General features: G+C 44.1%; 1 pseudogene; it reads right to left on the bottom strand.

Moving 5' to 3' along the window:
- Positions 1-296: 296 nt before the first annotated feature.
- Positions 297-1305, bottom strand: LOC146829806 (28S ribosomal RNA; annotated as a pseudogene).
- Between the last annotated feature and the right edge of the window lie 10191 nt (positions 1306-11496).

Here is an 11496-nt window from a genome sequence, read left to right as displayed (position 1 = left end):
TCAGGATGCTCCTTCCCCTGGGCTGCTCACCTTCCTGTTTGACTTGTTTGGGAGCAGGCTGGTCCAGGCTATCTGATCACCCTGCAGACCTGCAAGGGATGGCGGCCCCCATCCCCACACTCCGGTGGCACAGAGACGGGACGGAGAGGCCCCGTGCCGGAGGGCACATGGTGGAGGCAGCTTCCCGCAGGCCCGCATCGCCCCCTCCACGTCCCTCCCACCATCCCAGCGGCAGAGGGACCCACCCCTGGGTTTGCTGGAGGAGGGAATCTGCAGGCACCCACGCATGGAAAGACAAAAGCTTGGTTCAGAGGATGACTTCCAATAGATCGCAGCGAGGTAGCTGCTCTGCTACTTATGAAACCCTGACCCAGAATCAGATCATCTACAAATGATTTAGCACTGGGTGCCCCACAAACATGTGATGTACTAAGGGCTCCAAACGAGCAGATCTACGCACTGGCCCCCCGAGAGAGGCCAGCTATCCCAGGCCAACCGAGGCTCCACGGCACTGCAGTATGGTTATGGTTTAGGAGGATTCTGACTTAGAGGCATTCAGTCATAATCCCACAGATGGTAACTTCGCCCCATTGGCTCCTCAGACAAGCACATACACCAAATGTCTGAACCTGCTGTTCCTCTCGTACTGAGCAGGAACTATTACAACTCATCATCAGTAGGGTAAAACTAACCTGTCTCACCATGGTCACCACGGTCTAAACCCAGATCACGTTCTCTATTAGTGGGTGAACAATCCAGCACTTGGTGAATTCTGCTTCATAATGATAGAAAGAACCGTCATCGAAGGATCAAAAAGCAACGTCGATATGAACGCTTGGTCTCCACAATCCAATTATCCCTGCGGTAATTTTTCTGACACCTCCTGCTTGAAACCCAAAAAGTCAGAAGGATCATGAGGCCCCGCTTTCACAGTCTGTATTCATACTGAAAACTGAGATCAAATGAGCTTTTGCCCTTCTGCTCCGTGGCAGGTTTCTGTCCTCCCAGAGCTTGCCTTAGGACACCTGTGTTATCATTTGATAGGTGTACACCCCAGTCAAACTCCCCATCTGCCACTGTCCCCTTAGCGGGTCGCGCCCAGCGGGGGCCGGGTGCTTTTAAGCCAGAAGCGAGAGCCCCACGATGCTCGCCCTCTCACCTCACCAGGTAAGTGAAAAAAAAATAAGAGTAGTGGTATTTCACCGGCGGCCCGAGTGCCTCCCACTTATCCTACACCTCTCATGTCTCTTTACAGTGCCAGACTAGAGTCAAGCTCAATGGGTACGACTTTCCCCGCTGATTCTGCCAAGCAAGTTCCCTTAGTTGTGGTTTCGTTACTAGTAGGTAGGGACAGTTGGAATCTTGTTTATCCATTCATGCACATCACTAATTAGATGACGAGGCATTTGGCTATTTCTGTACCACCTCGCGGTGGCTCATTCTGGGTTATTACGCTGCCCATCAGTATAAAATCAGTTTTGCTTCCAACAATGCAACATTCGTTCGCTCCAGACTACAGCCACACTGAACGCTGTCCTCACTGGAACTGGGATCACGTATAGGCTAGACTACACCCTGCAGGACTATTCCAACAATTTAACATTTTCTATAAACACTCCTGAGAAATTAAAGTATAATTAACAGGACATCAATAATCAATGTGTGGTATGTGGTGATTATGTGTATGTAATTATTTGAGACCTATTCATCATTCAAGACATTTCAATAGAATTCACATCTACACTAAATCTTGTTTCAACTATGAACTATTATGTAACTGTATAACCACATTTAAATGTTGATGAATCAACAGTTTAAAACAATAAGTTTTATAAGGTTGACACGTGTGCTGCAAGAAAGTGTACATCTCAGCATAATATATTGCATGCAATATTGTGGTATTCGGCTTCTTTGTCACATTCTGAGCAATACGTTTTAAGATAGAAGCCTATCTGCTTGTTGGAGACATATTTTCTCAGCTCTTTAAAAGTTCCCAATATGTCTCCACACAAGTAACATTTATACTTTTCGTTTGGGTATTTCCAATATGTGACTATTTTGTGTAGTCACTTTTCTTTGTTATTAATTCTTTGCTGACCTCGTACAAACTTGTTTGTAACAATGTAATTCTTGGCTGAGGATGCCACAAACTCGATGGTTTCACTGAGGTCTACTGTTGAGTCTTCTTCTGCTACGGAGGGTGAACTAGGGCCAATATCGTGATCTGAATCATTGTTGCTTGTTGCATTGTTTGAAGCGGGTGCTGGTTTGTCAAATTCGGTGAGTAGGTTAATGATTTCTGGAAAAGACAGCACTTCCTTACGCCATCTTAACGGGTTTTTTAATCTCCAGGAACTACCTCATCTGGAATTGTGTTTGTTTGCTTCGCCATTTCTCACTATCACGCTCGCCGCCATGATAGAACCTTGTTTGACCTGTCTCTATACAGTTCTCTACGCAGAGTCTAGCACTATAGAGGCAGTTACCAGCAGGACCACTGGGAGGTAAAAGGCCACTACAACTGAGAATAGGTTAGGAGAGTCATAGTTACTCTCGCTTAAGAGAGTCATTGTTACTCCCGCCGTTTACCCGCGCTTCATTGAATTTCTTCACTTTGACATTCAGAGCACTGGGCAGAAATCACATTTCACTTGTAAATAAAGGGACCCCCTCTACGGGCATATAAGGTCCAGGAGTCAGAGGGGAAGGCACAACAATGAATAAGACAAACAACTCCTCAAGGACCTCTATTTCTTTTTTTCAAGAGTTAATCTAAGCATGGGTTAATCACTTTATATGAATACACAAATGCATGGTCTTTACATTGGTAAAAAATCTTCCTTTTATTTTGTTAATTGATCATAAATTGTGCTTTTTATATGACCATTGAGCATTAATTTGCATTTTTTTCTGAAAAACGGTACAATTCATTTCACTTTAAAGAACACAGGTATTTTTTTGAAAAAGAGTTTTTTTAATACAATTTATATATAAAAGAACAACTACAACCTACTCGGCATGACACACTCAATACACAGACATACTAACCATTCTTACTTATTCACACTCATACATAACACATGTACTTAAAGGGTGCAGAGAGCATCAGAATTTGGCAAAGTCTCCAGTGTTTGGTTTATAGATGGTAACAGCCTAAACAAATCGGGGCGCACGTGGTCTACGCGCGTTTCGGTGGATTTGAGCAGACAGGGACCACCTTCATCAGGATCTCGCCCAACTAGGGTACAGTGTCATCAACTTAATGCAGAGTAGGTATACTATTTGGCATTGAAAGGTGTACACTCGGAGCTAGAAATCAGCAGGCTATAGTGAACACATTATATCCGTGGTGAGCAGATGTAAATCTAATGAGTCATCAAGCATGCAGTCAGGTATTCATCCCCATATTCGTGGTTTATTGTTAAAAATAAATATATATAGATATACGAGGGTTGGAGCCTTGACGCTGTTCAAAGGTACGTGTCTTCCTCTAACTTTAGACAGTCTATTTTACTGCAACGTATACAGCGGTGTGTTCAACGGATTCCCTGGGGATTTACATCTGCGCGTAGACCAGGTGCGCCCCGATTTGTTTAGGCTGTTACCATCTATAAACCAAACACTGGAGACTTTGCCAAATTCTGATGCTCTCTGCACCCTTTAAGTACATGTGTTATGTATGAGTGTGAATAAGTAAGAATGGTTAGTATGTGCATATTTTTGACAGTTGTAATAATGAAATGTTGTAAAGGACAATAACATAATAGAATGTATTAACTAGGTGATAGGTGGTGTCTTACTGACTTTAAATGGTGCGTCTTCAACGTGCGTCCTCCCGATATTGGTCCTGGCAGGATATTTAATGCTCTCTGGACTCCGTACAGGTTATGGTACCAACTGAAACCTGAACTGAGCACCAAAGCTGCCACAACGCGTTTAATCTCGCCTTTAGCCTTATCTGCAATCCTGTTTTATTCAGGTTTGAATTGGATACTGAACTACAGACATGGAATCTCTGTAAGTCTTAAAGCTGAACAACAGACCTTATCTGAATGCTATGACGGAGATGCTCCTATTGGCACTAAACACTGCAAATCTTTTACAACTGCTGTGGTGCTTGCATTTCTCTGTAGCCAAACTCATAGGAATCGAGAACATGCATCAATTATTACCAATATGTATTTTCTTTTGGTTAGCTGAATTGAGGGGACCAAGGTTGTCCAGGTAAATACCCAAAGGGGATGTTTAAGGTCATGAAAGGAGTTGTCAAGGGTCTTTTGACAGAGGTAGTCTTAATCTGCTGACACAATGTCACACTATCTAACATAGTACCTGGTAAGTTTATATAAACGAGGCCTCCATCAGCATTGCTGAGGCACGGCTATGACTCCATTGATTCCTGCATGTGCAGAGGCCAACTCCTCATGGGCTTCTTTGATTGTGGCCTGATTGATATCATGAGATACAATGGGATGTATTTGTCTGTGGATGGAGTAAACAATCCACTCAAATCTAAACCAGCCCTATAACTAATCTAGACAGACTTCAGAATTGTTATCTGATTACCACTTTATTAGAAGTCTGGCATATCTTTGGTCTAGAAAGGACTGTTCTACAAAAATCTAAATGGAGAAAATCTTTCCAGGAGGTTCATGTCTGGCTAAACCAAGCCACAGATGTAGCTACCCTTTCTCTACACTCCCTTTCCAGCCACTCTCTTAATTCAATTACAGGGGAACCCATCTGTATGGGGGTGCTGGAAGTGGGGAGTGGGACTGACTCTTTTCCTCACTCTCTTTCTCCCTTTGAAGACGGTTTGGCTACCCAGCCCCCTTCTTGTGCTGGCATCTGCAGGCATCAGATCTCCTCCCACAAAATATCTCCTTTGTCCCAGCCCATACCACTGCACACCTCATTGGAGCAGCTTGACTTAGCCAGTCGAAGGGTGACCAATCAGAAGAGGCTGCTACAGGGCAGTTTTTAGGTAACTTTAAGAGAGCATTTTATAAAACTACTTTCCTGCAATAGTTATTAATAGTCAAACCTTTTACAAGTCTCCGGATTTATTGTAACTTTTTAGTTCACTCCTGTCAAAGGTTAGGCTTTATTACTGTTTAATAAGCATATAGAGCTAATGTACTACTATAGGGAAACATGAAATGTGCTGGTTTTTTTTATAATGTTCCTGCTTATTACTACAATGCACTCTATCCTTGGGGCACCTAGGGTAGACCTTAGTGGTAACAAATGTAAAAATAAGGTAGTTTAGGGCTTTGAAAGTGCTTTGAATTCCAAAGTCAAATTTGGACAGTTTTTTATCTTAAAAGCAGCCTGCAAAGCAAGGCTACCTTTTAATGATAGCTGGTACTACAGTGCTGCATACTTAAGTGCATTAAATCCACAGGGCTTCTAAACCTATATACACTACTATAAACTAAGGCTTACAGGTACCAATTATGATTACACTTAAATACCATATACCTTTTGAACAGTGCCCTGGCCATGGGCCTGGTTAGCAGGGAACAGGGCACAATCAGAGTCACTAACAACCACTGTCAGTAAAAAACAACAATGGGGTGATCAGGGCAAAAAAAGATGACTTTATCATACAGAACCTCTGACGAAAGACGAATAGAGCAAATAACTTACATCCTGGTAGTTCTCATAAGCGAAGTGGAAAAACTGGGGGGGGGGGGGTAGTGAACACTGGTCTGTGGTTAACTTGGAGTATGGAGTTCATCAAAGCCTACCCACCTTGCAGAGGGGCAGAGTTTACTGTCGCACTCACTGAGAGTGACTTGCCAGTCGCCACTCACCCCTACTTGATTTCACCTAGCTGCGCTCCATCTGTGCAGCTGCTGGCAGGGAGGAGGTGTGTTCCAGGAAGAGGGTCAGCACTTCCTGTCTGGGAGGTGAAAGTGTTGCTCAAGTCTGCAGCTGCTGCTGTCCTATGTAGCGCTTGGACGTCACCACTCCTTACGCCTTCAGAGACCTCACCATGACCTAAGCTCCACTGGCTGGATCACACTCTTGCAGGACATGGCGTGAGCATGACACAGTGAACCTACGAGCCTGCACCCCACTGACCTTTGGCAGCAAGTCCTGAATGAACAACATGGCAGCCTCACTGCACGCAGGACACACAACCAGTTGGATTGCCTCATCCATGCCCCATTTGTGCCTGTTAGCAGGGTTCAACTTCATTCATGGATGGGAAGGGAGGGTATATTGGGGCTGAGGTATCCAGCCAGGGCGTCCTACAACCAGCTCTGTGTACCCCATTTGCAGGAAACATGTTCATGTGTTGGTGCATTAGGGCAGGGATATATGCGTCAGAGGACTGCATGCTACACCATCCTGTTTTTAGACTGTCCAGGAACACCTGAAGTGAGTTTGGTGTGATCGACAAGATGCAATTTGTTTTTATTTTATGTTTTAAAGTACTTTAGTAGTGTGTGTGCACATCCTGCCAGCCCGCAGAACTTCTCAGAATTCCACAGAGTTTTTATGCACCTCCACAAAATTCCACACAGACCTACAAAAAGCTGGGCAAGTCCATCTGCATTGGCATAGTCAGTCCTAGGTCTGTGTTCCACTGTAAAGTCCATCAGCTATAGGGAAATGGGCCACCTCAAAAGTTTAGGATTCTCCCCAGTCATCTGCATGACAGATCTGAGAGGTCTGTGGTCAGTTTGAACATGTAAGTGAGTGCAAAAGAGGTATGGACTCAGCCTATTTATGGACCAGACCACAGCAAAGGCTTCGTTCTCAATGGCACTCCATCTTTGTTTTCCCAGGAGGAGTCAACTGCTAATGAAGGCAACTGGCTTATTAAGCCACTCTTCAATTACTTGTGCTAACAATCCCTAGTTCTGAAGCATCTGTCTGAACCACACATTCCTTTGTGTAGTCAGGGCCCAGTAACACAGGTGCTGAACACATAGTCTCCTTCATGGTATCAAAGGCCTTCTGATACTCTGGAGTCCAAATTACCTTTTTGGGCTGCTTCTTTGAGTTAAGTTCTGTCAGGGGAGCCACAATGGTCCTATAATTCCAAACATATCTGCTGTGATGTCCAGTCAGGTCAAGAAAGGTCCTGACCCCTGTGTCTGGGTCTTAGTGGCCTCCCAATGCAGGATGGTCTGGATTTTGGACTGGATAGATTTCATATGGTTACACTTACTAGGTGGCTCAAGTACACTACTGAACATTTCTCTATCTGGCACTTGATTGCCTTGATATTCAAGCTTGCCTGCTACAGGGCCTAAAACACTTGAGCATAGCCCTGTGTGGGTGGTCAGACCATCATTTGATCTCCTTTTCAGTAACTAAGCCAAAGGAGATAAGCCCTCCAAGGGGACCGGCGATCTCATTTAGGAACTGGGCTCAGATTAACCTTACGGAGTTCTGTGAGGTCCTAAGGAAATCCGCTCTGGCTCCCATGGAGGATGTTGACGGTTATGAGCAAAATGTTTTGAACTGTCTGAACGGGGCTAGTGACACCCACGCCTTTAGTCATAGCTCCAAGAACACGAGAAGCCACAAGGCCAATACATGGTTCCCTGTAGATCTGAGAATGGCGAAACTCAGCCTTCAATGAGCAGAAAGGAAATGGTGGTCGGAATACTCGCCAGCTCTGAGAACCAGATATCTCCAACAACTCAAAATGTATAAGTCACTCATAAGGCGAACCAAAGTAAGCTACTTCAAGAGTAAAATATTGAAGCCACCCAATAAATCCATGAAAGCTCGAATTGTAAAATATCGGCCGACAAGAGAACTGAGATCAAGCCACCAACGCTACCTGGTTACCCGCACCTATAAGAAACTCAGGATTGAAGGCTGCAGGTTTTGTGTCGTGGTTCCACGTGCTTGGAACACACTCCCCTTGGAGATTAGGCAGTCCTCTGTCTACACCAAATTTAGCCAACTCCTGAAGACTTGGTTGTTTATACAGGCTTACCAGTAGTAAGGGCTTATAACATCTCATTACCTAGCACAAAGTGACCTCCCTGGTGATTGTGCGCTCTATAAATAGCCAATAACATAACATAACAGAACATGGACTGTCAGAGGGCTCAATTATCCCCAGCTCAATCACCTTAGCTACCTCAGGTCCAAAACCCACACAGACTGACCTGAGTAATAATCAGGCTTAGTGGCCTTTTGATCATCCCAAAGCTTCATGTACTTTTGCTCCTTGCTTTGTGCACTTAAGATCTCAGGCTTAGATTGTGGAGCCAGGACTTCTTTCCTGCGCCCCCGCTTTTGTCTTTCCCTTTTTGACTACTAGAAGGTGATTGTATGACTCTGACTGTGCCCTGGGTTCTGCTGACCAGATCAAGTGCCTGTGCTTTAATTAAATGTACATGGCAATTAGGTATAACTACGGTTGGTACTGACACCCTACTTGTATATCCATAGTATATAGAAGGGCATGTAGGTCTGAAGGCCCAGTCAATTTAATGCACTCAAGTGTGCACTACTGTGGCACCTGCTGCTATTTCAAAACCCAGCCTTGCTTTGCTAGGCTGCTTTTAAACTTAAATTATAAATACATTTTTCTTTAGAATTTTTAGGTAATTTATGTAACCCCCATTTTCTCCTCTGAGTGCTATAACTCTAAGTAAGGTCCTTATAACATATGTTTTATATGCCCTGGTGAAGAAAAAAACAGACAATGTTGATGTTCCGTATTGTAGAAAATTATCTCCATAGGTTAATATGGGAATACTTTATCACAGTACAATTATTGACAGTGAACTAAAATATCATTCAAAGACTTAAAATGATAGAATAAATCCAACAATATGACAGAAAATAGGTTATAGAACTTTCTTTTCTGTTAGCCAAAGTCCAGCCTTCCAGGAGCCTCTCATGATTGGCCAGCTGCTGCTAGGCTGAGCCAAGCTGTCTTAATGAGGTCTGAATTAGCTGACTGGAGACAATGGGTTTCCTGTGGGGGGAGAATTGCAAGCTAAAGAGCAAAAGGAAGGATGAGGGTGAAGTATCCAAACTGGTCTTCAAAGACAGAAGGAAAGGTTTGGGAAGTACAGGGTCACTCCCACATCCTGAACTCCCAGTTACACATGAGCACTAGTAATTAGATTCACAGAGGGGCTGAAAAGGGTGTGTTAGGGATAGTTAGCCACACCAGTGGGTTTGCTTATCCAGATATAACCCTCCAGGAGAGAGTTTTGCCATTTTGGATTCTGGAAGAATAGCGCTTTCTTAGGCATGAATATGCTGCACTTTGGAGGAAGTTGTCATACTTCTTGATGTCACCCTAAACCCCAGTGGTCAGGGGTGCCTCCCTGCTTGTCTTACAGGAACATTTGATGAATATAGGATAACTGCACAGCAAATAAGAACCCTCCTGGAATAGTCAAGAGAAGAAGGACTGTCATGTGGGAACCCCTGGTCTGCAACTTAAATGGAATGCTCTGATTAGGACTGCACATGCTGAACACTTTTGAACTACAGCCTTAAGGGCTTTGCCCTGCTTAAAAAGTATTAAGAAGAGATTCTCTAATAGCAACAAGTACAAATGAGCTACAAGAGTTCCCTGCCTGACCCAACAGAAGAACAAGGACTCCCCTGCCGGAACCCTGGCCTGTACCCGAACGATTGCACTCTGGATGACTGTACCTGCTGCACATTAAGAGCCACAGCCCTAAGGACTTTGCCTTGCCTCAAAAGTGGAATGAGTGGACTCCCTGAAAGCAAAAGGTTTAAAGAGCTGCACATGAATTATCTCCATCAAGAATGACCCACCTGGAATGTGTTCAGTTGACTTTAAAATATTTGGCCAGGTACATTTTTGGAAACGTAGCCCAAACATCCCATTACCACCTCAGAGCTTCTAGACCCTTGGATTGGTGTTGTGGACACTTTGAACCCACACGTGGAACTTCATGAAGAAGCTCCTGAAAATTGAAGTAACTTCTGTCAAAAGTTCCATAAGATGACCAGATGCATTGTGGGAGTTGTAGTCCCAGTGCCCAAGAGGAAAACCAGAGTATATGAACCCTTGGTTGGCGCTGTGGACCACTTTCCTACATCAAGAAACATCTCTGGAATTAACTGCAAATCAGAGATATTTCCTTCACACTGGAGTTCCCGTTGTGATGGTGTGATAAACCCCATAAGTACCTAGGTGTAACTATACAACATGTGGCTTTGGAAGTGGTGCGGTTTAATTATGGTTTGGCTATAGATAAACTTTCCGGACAGATAGATTGCTGGACTGCGATGCCTTTGTCAATGGCGGGACGCATTGCTGTAATTAAGATGGTTGTGCTGCCCAGGTTTTTTAAATCTTTTTTTAAACATTCCCATCCCCTCACAGTAACATTTTTAAAACCCTTAGAGGGCTGCTGACTCAACTGATATGGGCCTGGTGACAGGCATGATTAGGCTGGCAAACACTCATTCAAGCTTTCAAAAGGGGAGGGTTTGGGATATCTGATTTTTACTTGTCCTATTTGGTAGCACAGGCACATTACGCCTACTTTTGGTATCATCCAGATGCGTGCCTTCAACTTCTGAAACCTGAACACACACAGGGCCATTCTTACACACTTTCCATTATCCTTCCATGTGGACTTAGGAGAACCCCGGCTGAAATTCACACACTATAAACCATGGCTTGTGCGTGGAAATACCTGCACAGGTACTGAAAAAAAAACATCACCGATACACCCACACATGTACCCACTCAGCAACCCATACAGCCACTTCAACACCAACGAACAGACTGATGCAGAAATTCAGACAACCTAGTCAGTGACCCATACATTCACTCACTTATAAAGACAGTCGCGCACCTCCTGAATCATCGTTACAGGTTTTCATATACCCACTGATTCATCAATACACCTTTGTATATATATATTTAACGCACATAAACAATCACTCACAGTCATTGATCATGTCACAAGTGATGTAATATGTGAGAAGCGCGGGGGTTCAGGGAGGGCGAGGTCAGTGGATCGGTGGTTCCTGTTGGGTGCATGGAAGGAGATTCTGTCATTGAGGCAGAATACGACTTTCACCCTTCATCTCCAAACCCATGGAAATCAACTGCGGTGTATCCCAAGGATCATTGCTCAGCCCCAGGTTCTTCAACAAATACATGGCCCCCCCTTGCTTCCATCGTCAGACAGCAAACTGTATGATTGTTTAAGTGTGTTTATGGTTGTGTTGGTGAGGGAGTGCATGTATCAGTGGTATATGTGTGAGCATCTGGGTATGTGACAGGAAGTATATATGAGTGATAGGCTATGTTTACTGTATAGGTGACTGAGTAAATGGGAGAGTTTCTGTATGGATAAGTGTGTGCTTGTGTCAGTGACTTTATAGGTGTGTGAGTACCTATTATTATCTGAAAAGATAAGTGAGTGAGTGTGTGTGTAACTGGATGATTGGGTAGGTGACTGTGCTATTAACTGTTTGGGTGAGTGAGTAGATGTGTGAATTAATTTGTGGGTGACTGGC

This window comes from Triturus cristatus, chromosome 5_2 (assembly GCF_964204655.1).
Source record: "Triturus cristatus chromosome 5_2, aTriCri1.1, whole genome shotgun sequence".
NCBI classification, from domain to species: Eukaryota; Metazoa; Chordata; class Amphibia; order Caudata; family Salamandridae; genus Triturus; species Triturus cristatus.
Note: the sequence above shows the minus strand (reverse complement) of the source record. Positions and strands in the feature narration are given on the sequence as shown.